At 42.4% G+C, this 19,715-nt stretch overlaps 1 long non-coding RNA gene across 1 annotated transcript in view; it reads right to left on the reverse strand.

Annotated features, from left to right (window-relative positions):
- Positions 1–327: 327 nt before the first annotated feature.
- The window catches only part of LOC111541051, a 77,613-nt gene continuing 58,225 nt past the window's right edge, over positions 328–19,715 (reverse strand). Inside the window, exon 4 of the long non-coding RNA XR_002731157.1 lies at positions 328–461. This is a non-coding gene — a long non-coding RNA (uncharacterized LOC111541051). The remainder of the gene's footprint in view (positions 462–19,715) is intronic.

Genomic DNA, 19,715 nt, shown 5'->3' on the forward strand with positions numbered 1-19,715 from the left:
TTTGTGGAAACACTTTTGAAAACACTGATGTGGGCTTTAGACTTAAAAGGTTCTGGACTACCTGGAAAGAGGCCCAGCTCACCTGAAAACTGGAATCCTTCTCATTACTCAAGGAGATAAACTATTGTTCCCACTGTTCTCTGGTGGGCAGAACCTTGGGGTCAGGGTCATTTCTAGTCAAGTGAAACATTTCCAAAGCTCTTCACTGGGAAAACCCTTGTCTTCAGTGATCGTTATCCTCTGTGGCTAGAGGCGGGTTCCTGGCAGGAGGAACCCTCCCTTTCTGCTTTCCATAAATGCTTATAATCATTTCATTGAATGAGCTGGACTTAGCTGGGCTTATAAGCACAAAATAACTTTGAATTTTTTCTTCCATGGCCTCTTCAAATCACTCCATGGTCTAATTCTTCCTTGCCCCAGGATAGGATCATGAGCACATTCCATGACTTTTCCAGTCATCCCTGGAAAATAAATGAAAAGCCCCTTGTTTGGTTATTAACAAATAAAGTCTGTTTCATAATCATATAATTCCAATCCAGCCCAGGATAAAAATCAGAACTCCAATTAACTCCAAATCTTTATCCAATTAAGATTTCTTCCCTTCTCCACTTTGGACTTGGCCACACTGGCAGGCAGAATTGAGAGTATCATCAATTTCTTTTCTCTTTTCCCAATCCTCTTGCTTCCCACTTTATAGCTGCTGTTTGTGACCCCTGCAGGGCTGGGTCCTGGGAAGAGGAGATTCAGGAAAAGGACACAGCTCGACTCAGTTGGATGGCTGGGGTCCTGCTGCCTGTACCCTCTGGATGGCAGATGCCTTCTCTCTTGGTGAGCTTTCGCAGGCTTTCCAGAGAGCTGCCCACTTACTCTTTGATGGAGAAAATATTGCTCTTGACCCCTCAGCATCCCATGTCCACCCATCTGCCTGGGTGGCACTGTCCCTTGAGGCAGGTGTCTTGGAAAAAGTCATGTTTAAGCAAATTCCAGGCCAGCTGCCTTCATATCCAGGTCCTAGTAAAATGTAGTGGAAATATAATGGGCCTTTGAGGCATTCTGTCTTCGCTGTGAGGCAGAAGCAGTCCCAGCTGTCTCTCACTAGGCAAGAGTGGGACACCAGTCCCCACAAGTGTTCTCTAGAAACTTCCTCTGAAGTGCATCCTTTTCCTGACTGTGGGCATGGGATACCCAGAACATGGAAAATTCTCACAAAGATCCTCCCTCTACTACTGATTATTGAAATTCCATCTTAAAATAGTAGATGTCTGTGATAGGCTAATAATGTAGGCATGACTGGTTTCTGATTCTCTCCCTCTCTTTTTTTTTTTTTTTTTTTTTTTTCATTTTGAGGTAGGGTCTCGCTCTGTCACTCAGGCTGGAGTGCAGTGGTGCGATCTTGGCTCACTGCAGCCTCAAACTCCCGGACTCAGGTAATCCTCCTGCCTCAGTCTCCTGTGTAGCTGGAACCACTAGCGCATACTACCACACTCAGCTAATTTTTATTTTTGTAGAGACAGGGTCTTACCATGTTTTCCAGGCTGGTCTTGAACTCCTGGGCTCAAGGGATCCACCCACTTCGGCCTCTCTAAGGGTTGGGACTACAGGTGTGAGCCACTGCGCCTAGCCAATTTTTTTTTTAATAACAAAAATTATTTGATGCTAGGTCTTGCTCTGTTGCTTTGTCTGCTGGAGTGCAGTGGTACGATCTTGGCTCACTGCAGCCTCAACCCCCTGACCCCCACCCCCAACAGTGGGTTCAAGTCATTCTCCCATCTTAGCCTCCCAAGTAGCTGGAACCACAGCGTGCACCATCATGCCTAGCTAATTGTTTTACTATTTGTAAAGATGGTGTTTCACTATGTTGCCCAGACTGGACTTGAACTCCTGAGCTCATGCGATCCTCCCACCTCAGCCTCTTAAAGTGCTGGTATTACAGCCATGAGCCACTATACCCAGTCTTTTTTTTTTCTTCCTCCCCCCGCCCCCCTACCTTAACGTTCCCTGCATGACTAGACCAGCATCTGCCTGTATCATCTGAGGGATACTTGGCACTACTGCATTGTTCTCGGCTTTGGGGAGCTCACTTGAAATCAAGCTATAGAGAATGTTATTTTAGTATCCTGTTATTTACAGCTTTCTTGCTCTGAAAGTTTTGATATTAAGTTGGAAAGTTTGCGATATTGCTGCAGTTGGATATAGGCATAACAATTTGCCAATACGCCAGATACGATATAGACAACAGCATCCCTAACTTTAATGGAAGTTCCTAAGGTTATAATCTCTAGAGATCTCATATTTCTCAATTTAAAATGTCTTTAGGGCCAGGCACCGTGGCTCACACCTATAATCCCAGCACTTTGGGAGGCCGAGGCAGGCGGATCACCTGCGGTCAGGAGTTCAAGACCAACCTGGGCAACATGGCGAAACCCTATTTCTAAAAAAAAAAAAAAAAATAGCCCAGTGTGGTGGTGGTGCACACCTATGGTCCCAGCTACTCGGGAGGCTGAGGCAAGCGAATCACTTGAACCTGGGAGGCAGAGGTTGCAGTGAGCCAAGATCATGCTGTTGCACTCCAGCCTGGGTGACAAGAGTGAAACTCTGTCTCCTAAAAACTAAAAAGTAAAATGTCTTTAGTTTTCTCCCTTTCCATTTGATTGTCCTGAATTACTTGATATTAGTAAACCTTTGTTGTTGTTAGTAATTACATTTCTTTTTAAACAAGTATCTTTATATATTGACATATGAAACCTTAACAGGGCTTTCATAGGAGTTATCTATTGCTGTATAACATATTACCCCAAAACCTAGTGGCTTAAAACAACAATGTATTACTTCATAGTTTCTGTGGATTAGGAATTCAGGAGCAGCTTAGTTGAGTGCCTCTGGCTTAAGAACTCTCATGAGGTTACAGTTAAGCTATCAGAGGCTCACGTGGTCTCATCTGAAGTCTCAACTGGAGTGGGGATGGGGTGGTGGTGGTGAGGATGGCTGCTTCCAGTCTCACTCATGTGTTTATTAGCTGACCAGAATCTCCCACCAGATGGGCCTCTCCATACAGAGACCTCACAACACGGCACCCAGCTTCCTTCAGGGTGAGAAATCTGAGAGAAGGCAAGAGAGAGTGTGGCAAAGAAGGAAGCCATGGTCTTTTTATAACGTGATCACACAGTGACATCCTATCACTTCTGCTGTATTTTATTCCTTAGAGGTGAATTAATAAGCCCAGCCCACACACAGGAGGAGGGAATTATACCAGGATATGAATGAGGAGGTAGAGGACATTGGGGGACATCTTAGAGGCTTCTTACCACAACTTCATAATGGTTAGTTAATAAGATTGGAAGATACAAATATTATTGTCTCAGAATCTTCTAGTGTTACTTATATCTACTACTGACTTTAGAGAAAATTCCAACTAGTCCAAGATTGCATATAATCTTCCAAGTTGAAAACTCACATAACACTACTTTATTAACTAATAGGTCAGGCATGGTGGCTCATGCCTGTAATCCCTGCATTTTGGGAGGCCAAGGCAGGTGGATCACCTGAGGTCAGGAGTTTGAGACCAGCCTGGCCAATATGGTAAAACCCCATCTCTACTAACAATACAAAAATTAGCCAGGTGTGGTGGCAGGTACCTGTAATCCCAGCTACTCAGGAGACTGAGGCATGAGAATCGCTTGAAACCAGGAGACAGAGGTTTCAGTGAGCCAAGATTGTGCCACTGCACTCCAGCATAGGGAACAGAGCGAGACCCTGTCTCCAAAAAAAAAAAAAAAAAAAAAGAATAAAATATGGCAACTGTATTCTACCTAAACCCAGGTGAGCTGAGCAAACTATAATTACAATTATGAGCTCCTTCAAAGTAATATAGGATACACAATTTGTCAGATTTCAATGAAAATATCTTTATAACTATGACCTATTGCCATCTGTCCAAAAAAAAAAAAAAAAAATCAGCAAGGCCAGGCGCAGTGGCTCACACCTGTAATCCCAGCAATTTGGGAGGCCAAGGAGGGCGGATCACCTGAGATCAGAAGTTCTAGACTAGCCTGGCCAACATGGTGAAATCCCGTCTCTACTAAAAATACAAAAATTAGCAGGATGTGGTGGTGCATGCCTGTAATCCAGGCTACTAGGGAGACTGAGGCAGGAGAATTGCTTGAACCCAGGCAGAAGTTGCAGTGAACTGAGATCATGCCACTGCACTCCAGCCTGGGTGATAGAGCAATACTCCGTCTCAAAAAAAAATCAGTAAAATACTTGCCTATAAGATGAACTGAGAATTTTGGTACCTTAAATATCTTATTATTTCATATTTTATTATAAACCAAAACTATAGATTATCTCCTTTTGTTAAATAATTGCATACTATTCTTTCTTAAGCTATGTACAGGCAGTATTTATATATTATTTGTATTCCACCTATTTTCAAACAAAATTTGTGGGCATTAGAATTTGGCAAATTTAGGCTTCATAGTACTTCTTCATATTTTATATCATTTCATTCTTCAAAATGATTCTAAATTTATTTTCTCCCGTGATCGTTATAAGTCTATGATGTACTTGGGATAGGTGGCTACTTTTTTTTTGAGATGGGGTCTCACTCTGTCACTCAGGCTAGAGTGCAGTGGCAGAATCTTACAATCTTGGTTCACTGGAATCTCCGCCTCCCAGGCTTAAGCAATCCTCCCACTTCAGCCTCTCGAGTAGCTGGGTCTGCAGGTGCACATCACCCACATCTGGCTAAATTTTTTTTGTATTTTTGGTGGAGATGGGGTTTCGCCACGTTAACCAGACTGGTCTTGAACTCCTGCACTCAGATGATCTGCCCGCCTCGGCATTCCAAAGTGCTGCAGTTATAGGTGTGAGCCACTGCACCCGGCCTTATTTCTACTTTAGAAGACAACAGATTTGGAGTTTCCCAAAATCATAAAACCTGTAAAAAACAAAATCAAAACATAAACCCAACTCCTGTGCATTTCCCATTATGCCTGAGCTCCATTCATTCTCAGCATGGTGATTATTCTTCGAGTGTGTTCATTACAGAGCCACCCACCAGCTAGAGACACACTCTTTGTTCCTATTTAAACCGTCCCCTACAACAAAATCAGTTTACCACATAAAACAAATGTTTGTCAAAAACAATCCTCTGTGAACCTGTTTAAACAAGCTTTTGGTTTCTTCCTTTTTAAAAAAATACAAGGAGAGGCAAATTTCCCCTAATATTAAAAAACACAACTTGGCTTTTTTCCTGAAACCAGACAACTTCTGTGTAAACACTCTCTTTCCTTCTTTGAAACCAGAAGACTCCCACATGGAAATTATTTCAATAGTTCCTGACAAAAATGCTCCTAGGCCTCTAAGAAAGTAACACATGCCTGGAGAAAAAGAAGGAAAAAGGCCAGGCATGGTGGCTCACGCCTGTAATCCCAGCACTTTGGGAGGCCGGGACAGGCGGATCACTTGAAGTCAGGAGTTTGAGACCACTCTGGCCAACATGGTGAAAATCTGTCTCTACTGAAAATACAAAAAACTTAGCTGGGTGTGATGGTCCATACCTGTAGTCCCAGCTGCTTGGAAGGCTGAGGCACAAGAGTTGCCTGAACCCAGGAAGTGGAGGCTGCAGTGAGCCAAGATCACATCAGTGCACTCCAGCCTGGGCAACAGGGAGAGACCCTGTGTCCAAAACAAAACAAAACAAAAAAAGGAAAAATTAAAAGGCACTAAAATGCCTACTATCCATGGAATAAGTATTCATTTTAAGAAGGAAGGGAACCCAAATCGTTTCACTGTGATTGAAAAGCAATGAAGTTTAAAAATTGAAAAGACAGGTCAGGCGCGGTGGCTCATGCCTATAATCCCAGCACTTTGGGAGGCCAAGGCAGGTAGATCACCTGAGGTCAGGAGTGAGTTTGAGACCAGCCTGGCCAACATGTTGATACCCTGTCTCTACTAAAAATACAAAAATTAGCCAGGCATGGTGGCAGGCGCCTGTAATCCCAGCTACTGGGGAGGCTGAGGCAGGAGAATCACTTGAACCAGGGAGGCGGAGGTTGCAGTGAGCCGAGATTGTGCCACTGCACTCCAGCCTGGGAGACAGAACGAGACTCCGTCTCAAAGAAACAAAAAAAAAATTGAAAAGACAAAGGAACTTAACAGCATGATTCAAAAATATTCAGGGAATTTCATTCCATTGGCATTTTTTGAGCTATATGATTTATGAGACACCACGTTAAGAGCCAAAGGAAATACAAGTATGAGAAAGTCCATTTCTATCACCAAGTAAATTATTTCATGCTGGGAAATACTGCAAGGTAGATATTTTCATATACCCCATTTTACAAGTGATAAAACTGAGATTCAAAGAGATACAGTTACTTGCTCAAGACTGGAAAAAGTGATATTCACCCAAATTCTGTGACTTTGAGCAAGTTATTGAACCTCTTTGGGCCTCAGAATTTGACTAATGAGTAAAAAAGGGAGGGACGTTCCAGAAACAGGGACCAGCCTGAGCAAAAAACAGACGGCAAAGTCAGTGCCGTGTAAATAAAAGATATGGGTTATGGGGCAGTGTAATAGGAAATAGTTTTGAAAGGCTATTTTGTGGGGTCATATCTTGGAAGATTTTGATTACCAGGCTGACGACCTGATTTGAAATATGAAAATAGGAACCCACTGAATACTTTTGGCAAGGAGGTGGCATGCAGTGATTGCGGCATTCTGAAAGGTATCATAATTCCAGTGTCTTTAGACATTCGGTGGATAGGCGCCAGCGTTAAAATGTTTGCCATTCCATGTATCATCTTGTCTCTGATGGTTCTGCTCTATTCTGGGCTGAAGGAGTGGCGTAACATGATGAAGAAGGAGGTATTCTGGACCATGTAAAGGACAGCAGATTGCTAAGGTCAACATTTAATGAGTCAGAAAGTCGAAAAGAGATGAGTTTGGAATGGTAGGGTCTGGAGATGACGGAAGAACTGGAATGAATGTTAAACTCAAAAGTGTCGATTCTCATAGGCAATGCGCACCCATGGAAGAGTCTAAGTAAGGTAATGACAAGATAATCGAGTTATAAGTAGAGAAATCATATGTGCTCCTTTTAAACTAGTTTTTGTTTGTGTCTGCCTATAAGCCACCTCATCATTCACCATTTGTCATTCAAAAAGCAAAGATCGTCCTACCCCTTGTGAGTGCCCTTTGTATTACAGATGCTAACTTTTAAAAATATCTTTTTATTATAATCTATATTGGTTTTCTATTGCCCCATAATAGATTACCATAAATTTATCAACTGACAGTAACATTCATTCATTCATTATCTCATGGTTCTGTAGGTCCAAAGTCCAGGTACAACATGCTTGAGTTCAGCTAAGCTGAATTCTGGTCTGGAGACTTGACTAAGGAAGAATCCACTTCTAAAGCCATGCAGGTTGCTGTCAGAATTCAGTTCCTTGTTGTAGGACTGAGGTCCCTGTCTTGGTGGCTGTTGATTAGGGTTGTTGTCAGCTCCTAGAGGCTGTTTGCAGGTTCTTATCCTGTGGAGACAGCCATCTTCAGAGTCAGCTGTGGAGAAACTCCCTGGCACCACGTTCCTGTCCTGCTTCAAATGTCTTCCTTAGGACAAGCCTCATCTCTTATAAGGGCTCGCCCGATTAGGTCAGGCTTACCCAGGTAGTCTCCTTTCTTTCTTTTTTTTTTCTCACTCTGTTGCCCAGGCTGAAGTGCAGTGGCATGATCTCAGCTCACTGCAACCTCCACCTCCCAGGTTCAAGCGATTCTCCTGTCTCAGCCTTTTGAATAGCTGGGATTACAGGTGCACACCACAACACCCGGCTAATTTTTGTATTTTTAGTACAGACAGGTTTTCACCAGGTTGGCCAGGCTGGTCTCGAACTCCTGACCTCACGTTCTGCCCGCCTCAGCCTCTCAAAGTGCTAGGATTACAGGCGTGAGCTACCGCACCTGTCCCAGGGAGTCTCCTTTCTTAGAGTCAGATGTGCAGTGGAACATTGCCCCATCACAGAAGTGATTATTGCTTCATCTGCAAAGTCTTAGGGATTATGCAGGGCATGTACACCAGGGGATGGGAATCTTAGGGATCACCTTAGAATTCTGCCTCCCACAGATTCTAAGTTTCTTGTGGGCTGGAATTATACAGAGGATGCTTTAGAACCCAGGACAGTGCTTTGCCCATAGAGACAATTCAACAAATACTACTGAGATAAAGAAGTACATCACTATCATTCTATTTAAAATAGACTCTCCCTCTGCCTCTCAGTTTCCCCTGACCTTCTTTATCTCCTTAGCATGTACCACAACCTGACTATATGTGTGTGTGTGTGTGTGTGTGTGTGTGTGTGTGTGTGTGTGTGTGTGTTTATATTTATTGTCCATTGCCTGTCCTCCCACCACTCGAATGAAAGCCTCCTTAGGCCAGGAGTGGTAGCTCATGCCTGTAACCCCAGCACTTTGGGAAGCAGAGGTGGACAGATCACCTGAGATCGGGAGTTCAAGACCAGCCTGGCCAACATGGTGAAACACAGTCTCTACTAAAAATACAAAAATTTGCTGGATGTGCTGGTGCATGCCTGTAATCCCAGCTACTCAGGAGACTGAGGCACAAGAATCGCTTGAACCTGGGAGGCAGAGGTTGCAGTGAGCCGAGATTGCGCCATTGCACTCTAGCCTGGGCAAGAGTGAGACTCCATCACAAAAAAAAAAAAAAAGAAGGCCCCCTTAAGGTATGACTTTTTTCTGGCCTATTCACTCACCACTTTGTCCCCAGTGTTTAAAGCACTACTTGGCACATTTTAGATACCCAATAATAAATATTTAGTAAATGAATGGATGGCTGAATGTTCTCAACTTGTCCAGGCATTAAAGAAGATGATGCCCCAGGGCTACAGAGTTATGTGCGGAAATATTCCAAATTTAAATTCAAGGATACATTTGAATTGCATTTCAATTGAATGAATGCATTTGTAATACACAAACATTCACTGATACATTATGTGTCCAGCATGGTGCTAAGTATTTTATCTCATGCAATCAGGTGAACAGCTGGAGAAAAAGTTGAGACTAAAATCATGTCCCTCTTCTACTCAAGGCCTCCAATGGCTCCCTTCTCCCTCTGGAAAATAGTGAAGGTCATCATAATGGCCTCTACATCCCTGTGCCTCATCTCCCACTTCTCTCTTCCTCTACTCTCCAGCTTCCCTGGCCCTCTGTGGTTATCACGCCAGCCTTGCTCCCAGCTCAGGGCCTTTGCCCTTTCAGTGCCTTCTACCCAGCCTGCTCATTACCCCAGATGCTGGCATGAATTGCTCCATCATCTCTTTCCATTGGTTCCTCACTTTGCACCTTCTAAGTGAAACCTTCCATGACCGTTGTGTTAAAATCACAGCCATTGCTCATCCTCCCTCACCCAGAACTCCCTGTTCCCTTTCCTGTTTCTGTTTTCTCCATAACACTCCGCACCATATATCACTTATATCTCATTTATATATTTTCTTCATTGTGTGTCTTCTCCCACTAGAATGAAAGAAGACTGGGGATTTTTCTGTTTTGTTCACTGCTGGAACACAAAAATCTAGATATTCCAGCACCCAGAACAGTGCCTGGCACAAAGTAGGCCCTCAGTAAATATTTATTGTGTCTTACAGAGCTAACAAGAATACAACAATAACTCAAATAAATTTGGGCTCAATATTTTCCCCATGAATTTCAAGCCAAATTTCCAGGCTCTCTGTCCCTCACCGCAGCTGAAAATATGACCCCATTTCCCACCCTTTAAACAGTGTACAAAACCCCAGGAGAAGAGGTTTTTGGTGTATTCTAAGAAACCTGGTGTTCTTATTCTTTTGTATAGGAAAGTTCCCAGTAACTTCTAGTAACATCTGAGCCTTGAATTGCCTTTGTAGAAGGCAGAAAGAAGTAGGTTAAAGTAACTGAGCTTTTTATCTGAGCTAATGAAAGCACTTTGAGTCAATGTTAGCCATGGGTTGGCCCTCCTTAAAAGAACGGTTGAGCAAAAATACAAATAAGGTGTCTTGGGAATTCAAAGGGACTGTCAAAAAAAAAAAAAAAAAAAGGCTACCAGGGGAACGTGGAATGTAGAAAACTGTAGTTATTACAAGGCCTGGGAGATCCTTCAGAAGGTTTAGGTTTGGATGCGGAGCTGTGTTCCAATGGCAATGTTGGAAATTTGTGATTGGCTGCCATCCTTCACCGGCCTCATTTTATTTGCCTTGCAATAATGCAATCTCGCATTTCACACAAGTTTTTAAACCTCTCTCACAATATGGCTTTATTCTTTCTTTCTTTCTTTCTTTCTTTCTTTTTTTTTTTTTTTCCAGACAGGATCTCACTCTGTCTCCCAGGCTGGATCTTGGCTCACTGCAAACTCTGCCTCCTGGGTTGAAGCGATTCTCCTGCCTCAATCTCCCGAGTAGCTGGGATTACAGGCACATGCCACCATGCCTGGCTAATTTTTGCATTTTTAGTAGAGACGGGGTTTCACCATGTTGGCCAGGCTGATCTCCAACTCCCGGCCTCAAGTGATCCACCCACCTCGGCCTCCCAGAGTGCTGGGATTACAGGCATGAGCCGTGCGCCAGGCCACAGTATGCCTTAATTCTAATAAGCTAACAACACAGCAAATTCTAATGGATTCGAAACAGTAGCTGAACAATGCCTCTAATTTTTTATTTTCAACAAAGTAAAAAAATCCCATAACAGTTCCTCAGTTCTACTAAGTCTCTCTCTGCAATAGACTTGAACAACAGAAGCTCAGCACACACTCACAAGCCTTGTCTACTCGCAGGAACACTAGCATATACTGGTGTTTTCTCCAGCATGGGAGCTGATTATAATCCTGAAAAACACAATCCTGAAAGCCACCATCCCATATGTTGAAATCCTGTAAGATCAAAGTTCTGAAAAGATAATTCTGGAAAAAATCATTTTAAAATTATTTTTTAAAGTTTTATTTACTGGCTGGTGCCGTGGCACATGCCTGTAATCCCAGCATTTTGGGAGGCAGAGGCAGGCAGATCACTTGAAACCAGGAGTTTGAGATCAGTCTGGCCAACATGGTGAAACCCCGTCTCTACTAAAAATGCAAAATTTAGCCAAGTGTGCTGGCGTGTGCCTGTGATCCCACCTACTTGGGAGGTTGAGGTACGAGAATGGCTTGAGCCTGGGAAGCAGAGGTTGCAGTGAGTTGAGATCACGCCGCTGCACTCCAGCCTGGGCGACAGAGTGAATCTCCATCTCAAAAAAAGAAAAAAAGTGAACGGTTTAGCACCATCCCCTTGGTGGCAAGTGAGTTCTTATTCAGTTCATGTGAGAAGATTTGGACCTTCCCCACCCTTGCTCCCTCTTTCACCGTGTGATACACCAGCTTCCCTTTTGCCGTCTGCCATGATTGTAAACTCCCTGTGGCCCTCAATGGAAGCATATACTGTTACAATTCTTCCTGTACTGCCTGCAGAACTATGAGCCAATTAAACCTCTTTTCTTTATAAGTTACCCAGCCTCAGATATTCATTTACAGCAACACAAAATGGTCTAACACAATGTTCACATTCATTTTCTGCTTGGTGCTGCTCTTTTTAAAAATTCTTCTCATTCCATATACACTGATATGAGCATTCTCTATTACATTTTGACACTTCTGTGCCATGCTTCTTTGTTGTTGTGAGTACACAGAGATCCATTTTGCAAGCACTCATATACAGACCACAGATTTGGTGGAAACAATCCTGTTGATCAAATAGCAACGCCATCTTATCCTAAGTGTTGCGTGAGAGTCTTCTTACCCTACCATGTACATAATTATTTTCAAACTAGTCCATAACTTCACTGGCTTTTCAGGCAAATGTGGCTCTAATTAATTAGAAGCTTCTGGAATGTCATCACCTGGAAGGAATGCCAATGCAGGCAAATTACGAATCTTTAAACTGAAGTTTTCATCATTGCCGTATCATGTGGCCAGTCCACTCATCTGAACTTCCCACCAAATGCATTGGGCTGAATGGAAAATAAAAATTATATTGGTAACACATTGAAATTCATTTTTAGAAGACTTGATTGCCCCTAATTCCAAATCTGACATTATGGTTTGGGGATTCAATTGAAATCCATTTTCTTCTGCATAAAGACAACAATAAGGCAGTAGTTCCACCTAACATGATGCAACTCTCCTGTGACTGTGATTTTCAGGATTTTATATGTTAGGGATCTTAGGCGTTAGTGATTTTGATCTTTTTGAGATTTCAACTTTTGAGATTATGGCATTCAGGATTGTGTTTTTGGGGATTATTACCTAAATCCCTCCAGAACTAAGTCAATCAGAGCCTGCTCTGGCGAGGCTGGCTCATGGCATTTTCTGACCTAAAGGTGAACCAGGATTTTGTCCTTTGGTAACTAGTTGATGCTCTAAAAGGTGAAGTTACTTAGACAGGTCAGGATCTAGACAAACAAAAATATATGAGTGTTTTTGTGTTCTGGGTGAGAGAGAGAAAAAAGGAATGAAAAGGAGATGGTGTGTTGTTTGTAACTGCATTTTATATAAATGTAAGGATCTGCTTATCTGATGGATTGATATGGTTTGACTGTGTCCCCACCCAAATCTCATCTTGAACTGTAGCTCCCATAATCTCCACGTGTCATGGGAGGGACTCAGTAGGAGGTAATTGAATCATGAGTGCGATTTTCCCCCATGCTGTCCTCTTGATAGTAAGTACCCATGAGATCTGATGGTTTCATAGGGGGCCTCCCCCTTCCCCTGGTACTCATTTTTCTTCTTCCTGCTGCCATGTGAAGAAGGGCATGTGTGCTTCCCCTCTCGCCATGATTATAAGTTTCCTGAGGCCTCCCCAGCCATGCTGCTGTGAGTCAATTAAACCACTTTCCTTTATAAATTAGCCAGTCTCAGGTATGTCTTTATTAGCAGCATGAGAAAGGACTAACATACAAGCATAGAAAAAGCAAAACTATAAAGACAGAGAACATATCAGAAGTTGCCTGGGGTTGGGGAGGATAGACATTGACCAAAGATAGACACTGACCACAGATAGACACAAGGGAAATCTGATGCAAGTGTTCTAAAACTAGATTGTGTGGAAGGTTGCACAACAGTATGAATTTACTAATAGTCATCAACCGTTACATTTGAAGGGGATGGATTTTTAATAATTCCACTTGCATTAGCATCAGAAAGAATAAAATAGGAATAAATTTAACCAAGGAAGTATAAGACTTGTACCTGAAAACTACAAAACATTACTGAATGAAATGAAAGAACACCTAAATAAATGGAAAGACATCTATGTTCACGGATTAGAAGGCTTGATATTGTTAAGATGTCAATATTCAAATCTGAGACTCCATGCAGTCCCCATCAAAATGCCAATGATCTTTTTGTGGACATTGAAAAACCAAAACCCAGTGCTCGAATTCATATGGAAGGGTAAGGGGCCCCAAAGAGCCAAAACAATGTTGAAAAAGGGTTGGGCACGGTGGCTCACGCTGTAATCCCAGCATTTTGGGAGGCCGAGGTGGGTGGATCACGAGGTCAGAAGATGGAGACCATCCTGGCTAACATGGTGAAACACCGTCTCTACTAAAAATACAAAATCTTAGCTGGGTGTGGTGGCAGGCGCCTGTAGTCCCAGCTACTCAGGAGGCTGAGGCAGGAGAATGGTGTGAACCCAGGAGGCGGAGCTTGCAGTGAGCCAAGATAACGCCACTGCACTCCAGCCTGGGCGACAGAGCAAGACTCCGTCTCAAAAAAAAAAAAAAAAAAAAAAAAAAAAAACCACGCAGTTGGAGGACACATACTTGTTGATTTCAAAAGTCACTACAAAGCTACAGTATTCAGAACAATGTGGTATTGGTAAAATAAAAGGCATATACACCAGTGGAATAAATTTGAGACTCCAGAAACAATTCCATAAATTGATGGCCAATTAATTTTTCACAAAGATGCCAGGACCATTCAATGGGGGAAAGAACAGTCTCCTCAACAAATAGTACTGAGATAACTGGATATCCATATGCCAAGTAATGGAGTTAGATTCCTACTTCACACCATATGCAAAAATTAACTCAAATAGATGAACGACCTAAATATAAGAGCTAAAAATATAAAATTTTTAGAATAAGACATAAGAGTAAATCTTCATAATCTCAGGTTTATGCAATAGATCAGCAAAGTTTTTTTTTTTTTTTTTTTTTGAGACAAGGTCTCTCTTTGTTGCCCAGGCTGGAGCGTAGTGGCATGATCACAGCTCTCTGCAGCCTCTACCTCTCAGGCTCAGGTGATCCTCCTGCTTCAGCCTCCTGAGTAGCTGGAACCACAGGTGCATGCCCCCTCACCAGCTAATTTTTTTGTATTTTTCGTAGAGCCAAGGTTTTGCCATTCTGCCCAGGCTAGTCTTGAACTCCTGGGCTTAAACAATCTGCCCTCCTCAGCCCCGCAAAGTGCTGGGATTATAGGCGTGAGCCACTGCACTGGGCCAGCAATGGATTTTTAGATATGGCGACATCTCTAGGAAAAACTAGATAAATTAGATTTCACCAAAATTTAAAACTTTAAAGGACATTATTGGAAATGTGAAAGGAAAACATAGAAGAAATTATTTGCTAATCATACGTCTGGTGTCTAGGATCCAGACTATATAAAGAATTCTTACAACTCAACAACTAAAAACCACCCAATTAGAAAATTGGGCAAAGAACTTGACTAGACATCTTCCCAAAGATAAATAAGTGACTAACAAGCACGTGAAAAGCTGCTTAACAAAACTAGCAAATAAGGGAAATGTGAATGAAAACAGTGAGATACTACTTCACACCTACTAGATGGCTATAAAACAAAACAAAAACAGAAAATAACACGTACTGGTGAGAATGCACAGAAATGGGGACCCTTATACATTGTTGATGAAAATGTTACTTAATATTTTCATTACAGTGGTGCAGCTGCCATGGAAAACAGTTTGGTGGTTCTCAAAAAGCTAAACATAGTATTACTATATGCCCTAGCAATTTCACTTTTAGGTGTATATTCAAAAGAATTGAAAACAGGGACTCAAACAGATACTCATCTGCCAGTGTTCACTGCAGCATTATTCACAAGAGCCAAAAAGTATAAACAACTCAAATCAACAGATCTGTTGATCTGTCCATCAACAGATGAATGGATAAGCAAAATGAGGTATATACCTCCAAAGGAATATTATTCAGCCATAAAAAAATGAAGTTCTGATACATGCTACAATACAGATGAACTTTTAAAACATTAGGGTAAGTGAAATAAGCCAGACACAGAAGGACAAATATTGTATGATTCCACTTTATATGAAATATCCACACTAGGCAAATTTGTAGAGATAGAAAATAGATGAGAGCTCACCAGTGGCTGGGAGAAGTGGGGAATAGAGAGTTTAACGTTTCAAGTTACAATGTTTCTGCTTGGGCTGATAAAAAGTTTTGTAAATTGATGGTGGTGTTGCTTGCACAACATTGTGAACATAATTAATGCTTCAGAACTATATGCTTAAACACGGATAAGATGAAAAATTTTATGTTATAGTATATACTCTGACACACACACACACACACACACACATCACCCTAGTGAAGTTAGGAGATTCTGATTTCAATAAATAAAATAAAACCACAGACTGTGTACAAAGACTATATCTATTTTTATCACTCTTAAGCAAACCCAATCCTGGTTAGTAAGGAATTTTACATACAGTAGGCTCCTATTAAATATTGACTAATGCTTAAGAAAATGGGTGATAGGAAAAAAAAATACCAATTCTGAGTGGGATAGCCCTAAACTCTAAGGATCTTATTAGTATTTTCCTGGTTGTGTTAATGAAGAGCAATCTTCCAAGCAATAAAATGTGTTTTGAGAGAGGCGATTCCTCTCTATTGAAACAGTTGCTGGTTTGGTACACTGCCAAACCCCCAGAAATTATGAAGACGGAAGACACTGGAATTTTCCATGGACCTGAAAGATGAAAATTGTAAACAAAGGGCACTAATTAAAGCATTTTTCCTACTCATTGAAGCAAAATATGCCTAAGAAACTGACAATAATATTAAAATATCAGCCAACAAATGACAGAATTACCAAATCTCTGCTAGAGTTTATTCTTTACTCGCATGCCAACCCAACCTTTTTAAAATCTGCACTGGCCACCTTGGCTGTAGAGGACTGTTCCTGTGCTGGTGACGGGATCCAGTGCCAGGCTCAAAGGCACAGATCTAAGGCTTGCCTTGTGTCTGCCACACTTGAAGTAGCACTGACTTGAGGGCACTTGAAGTACCAGTGACTTGAGGAGAACCACTGATAGGAAGTGTCTTATTTGTTTCTGTCACTTACAGTTTTCTATGTTAGAATAATCCCTACTACAAATTTCCAAGGGATCAGGGATTACCAAAAAAAACCTGGAGATTTATTTCATATTTGAAACATGTTTTTTTTTTCATGTTTTCTTTATTTGTTATTACTTTTGTAATTGGATTTATAGAAGCAGACTGGGGTGGGAAGAGATGAATCACTGGTCATTTGGCACACCAATGCTTTACCTGGTTATACTCCTAGATTAACCTGGCATCTGAAAAGCAGATGCCAAGACAGAATTCGATGAGTGCTATGGGCTGAATTATGTTGCCAGAATGTTCGTATGTTGAAGTCCTAATGCCCAGTACCTCAGGATGTGACTGTATTTACAAATGTGAATGGAGTTAGGATCTCTAAAGACGTAATTAAGTTAAAATGAGATCGTTAGAGTGGACCCTAATCCAATAAGATTGATGTCCTTATAAGAAGAGGGTATTATGGGGCCAGGCGTGGTGGCTCAGCCCGTAATCCCAGCACTTTGGGAGGCCGAGACAGGCGGATCATGAGGTCAGGAGTTCGAGACCAGTCTAACCAACATGATGAACCCTGTCTCTACTAAAAAAATAAATAAATACAAAAATTAGCTGGGCATGGTGGCGGCGTACTCAGGAGGCTGAGGCAGGAGAATCGTTTGAACGTGGGAGGTGGGGGTTGCAATGAGCCAAGATCACACCATTGCACTCCAGCCTGGGTGACAGAGCAACACTCCGTCTCAAAAAAAAAAGAAAGAAAAAGAGGATATGATGACACAGACACACAGAAGGAAGACCGTGTGAAGATACAGGGAAAAATGGCCAATTTATTAAATCTCTTTTGCATTGCTATTAAGGAATACCTGAGACTGGGTGACTTATAAAGAAAAGAGGTTTATCCCTTTCCCATTTAGAAAAAAAAAGTGCAGCTGGCTGCCAGTGCTCATTGAATTTTACGTAAACACGCTCTTTGGGGCTGAAGCAAATCTGACTGATTTTCAATGTGAAAATAAAATACAAACACTGCTCTCGTGGTTATTTCTAAACAGAACTAACATCAGAACTAACATCTGAATCATCAGAATTGTCTATTTCAGAAAAACCATATTCATCAAGTGAATCTTCGGCCAAAAACTGTTTGGGAACGATGTTACCATCACATGTAGGAATGCTACGTTTTCTAGGATTCGACAGTTTCAGCAAACGAGAATTACTACGTTTTGTAAATGAAAATACCACTACTAAAAACAGAATGCTATATAGAGAACGATGTCTTTTGTTTCCAAAGTATATATACTAAGTGATATGGAAATAATAAAGGTGAGATATTTCACGGCAAAGTTATCTCAGGGTAAACACTGCAGCCTCAAGTGTTGCCAGCAAATATTCTCTGGGCAAATGGGAAAAAGGTGAATTGACTGACACTTCTGCAGGCTGTACAAGCATGACACCAGCATCTGCTTGGCTTCTGGTGAGGCCTCAGGAAGCTTTCAATCATGGCAGAAGATCAAAGGGAGCTCAGGCGTGTCACATGGCAAGAATGGAAGCCAGAGAAAGGGGAGGTGCCAGTCTCTTTTAAACGGCCAGATCTTGCATGCACTAACACTCATTGCTGAGAGGAGGTCACCAAGCCATTCACAAGACAGTCACCCCCACGACCCAAACACCTCCTACTAGGTCCACCTCCAGTGTTGGGGGTCACACTTCAACATGAGATTTGGAGGGGACAAACATCCAAACCTTATTAGTAATCTACAGGTCAAGGAGAGAGATCGCCAAAGGAACCAGCTCTGCCAACACATTGATCACGGACTTCTACCAAGTAATAAATTGGCTTAATTTTTGTTAAGCCACCCAGTCTGTGGTACTTTATTAGGCAGCTGGAGCAGACTAATAAAACGAGTAAGAGACTTATGAGGGAAGTTCCTGTGAGGGAAAAAAGGGGGAGGAAATAAGAGAAAGTAGACAGAGTCTCAGACTGCAATGAGGTGTGACATATGTGGAGTGAGAAAGGAAAGGAAGTGGGCAAGAGCCTCAGGCTGCACCAACTGACTGGGGAATCCAAGTTCTTCAGCGTCTGACCTAGCACCCCTTCAAGCTCAGTCATTGGTTGGGAGCAGTTCAGGGGGTGTGTTCCAGGTATGAACCCTGCAACAGACCTGAGGGCTGGGGCCTGTCGGTCACCTGCCCTCCCCACAACCTGTTCTCCTGAAGCGAGACCTGGGTAGCATACCTCCATGCTGCCTCGCTGGGTGACAGATTGCAGGCCTGTCCCTGCCCTTCCCCTTCCCTAATACCCTCCTTTTCCTTGCCTTCCCGAAGCACCTCCGTAGAAGCTCATGAGAAATAGCAGAAAACCAGAGGTGAGTGGAGGTTATAGGGTAAACAATGGGAGAAATGCCAACCTATTGGAAAATTAGGCAGGGAAAATTCCAATTTACCCTAGTTTCAAAGAGTCTTTGGGAGGCTGAGGCAGGAGGATCACTTGAGCCCAGGAGCTCAAGACCAGCCTGAGTAACATAGTGAGACTCCAACTCCACCAAAAATGCAAAAATTAACCAGGCATGGTGATGTGCCTATAGTCCCAGCTACTCAGCAGGCTGGGATAGGAGGATTGCTTGAACCCAGGAGCTCAATGTTGCAGCGAGCTATGATTGTGCCGCTGCACTCCAGCCTGGATGACAGAGTAAGACCCTGTCTCAAAAAAACAAACAAACAAACAAACAAACAAAAAAAAGTCAAAACTACAGTTCAGTTCAGGCCAGGCTCAGTGGCTCATGCCTGTAATCCCAGAACTTTGGGAGGCCAAGGTGGGTGGATCACCTGAGGTCAGGAGTTTGAGACCAGCCTGACCAATGTGGTGGAACTTGTCTCTACTGAAAATACAAAAATTAGCTGGGTGTGGTGGTACATGCCTGTAATCCCAGCTACTCGGGAGGCTGAGGCAGGAGAATCGCTTGAACCCAGGAGGCAGAGTTTGCAGTGAGCCGAGATCGCGCCACTGCACTCCAGCCTGGGTACAAGACTCTGTCTCAGAAAAAAAAAAAAAGATCAGCTATGTCACAATCACTTGGAACACCTAATAAATATAGACTGTCCTGTGGTGGGATTGGAGCTGAGAAAGTTGAATGTGTGTGAGTGTGTGTGTGTGTGTGTACATGCATGTGTAAATGCACAGCTAGTCTGAAGATCACACTGCCCATAGTTTCTCACCATGACCCATATTTACAACACAAATGGTTGAGGATTATAGTTTGTCACTGTGAGAAAGAACAAAAAATTAATTGGCTTCATGAGCTCCTTGTATCAACTGAAGGCCCTGC

The sequence above is a fragment of the Piliocolobus tephrosceles genome, chromosome 5, assembly GCF_002776525.5.
Source record: "Piliocolobus tephrosceles isolate RC106 chromosome 5, ASM277652v3, whole genome shotgun sequence".
Lineage (NCBI taxonomy): Eukaryota > Metazoa > Chordata > Mammalia > Primates > Cercopithecidae > Piliocolobus > Piliocolobus tephrosceles.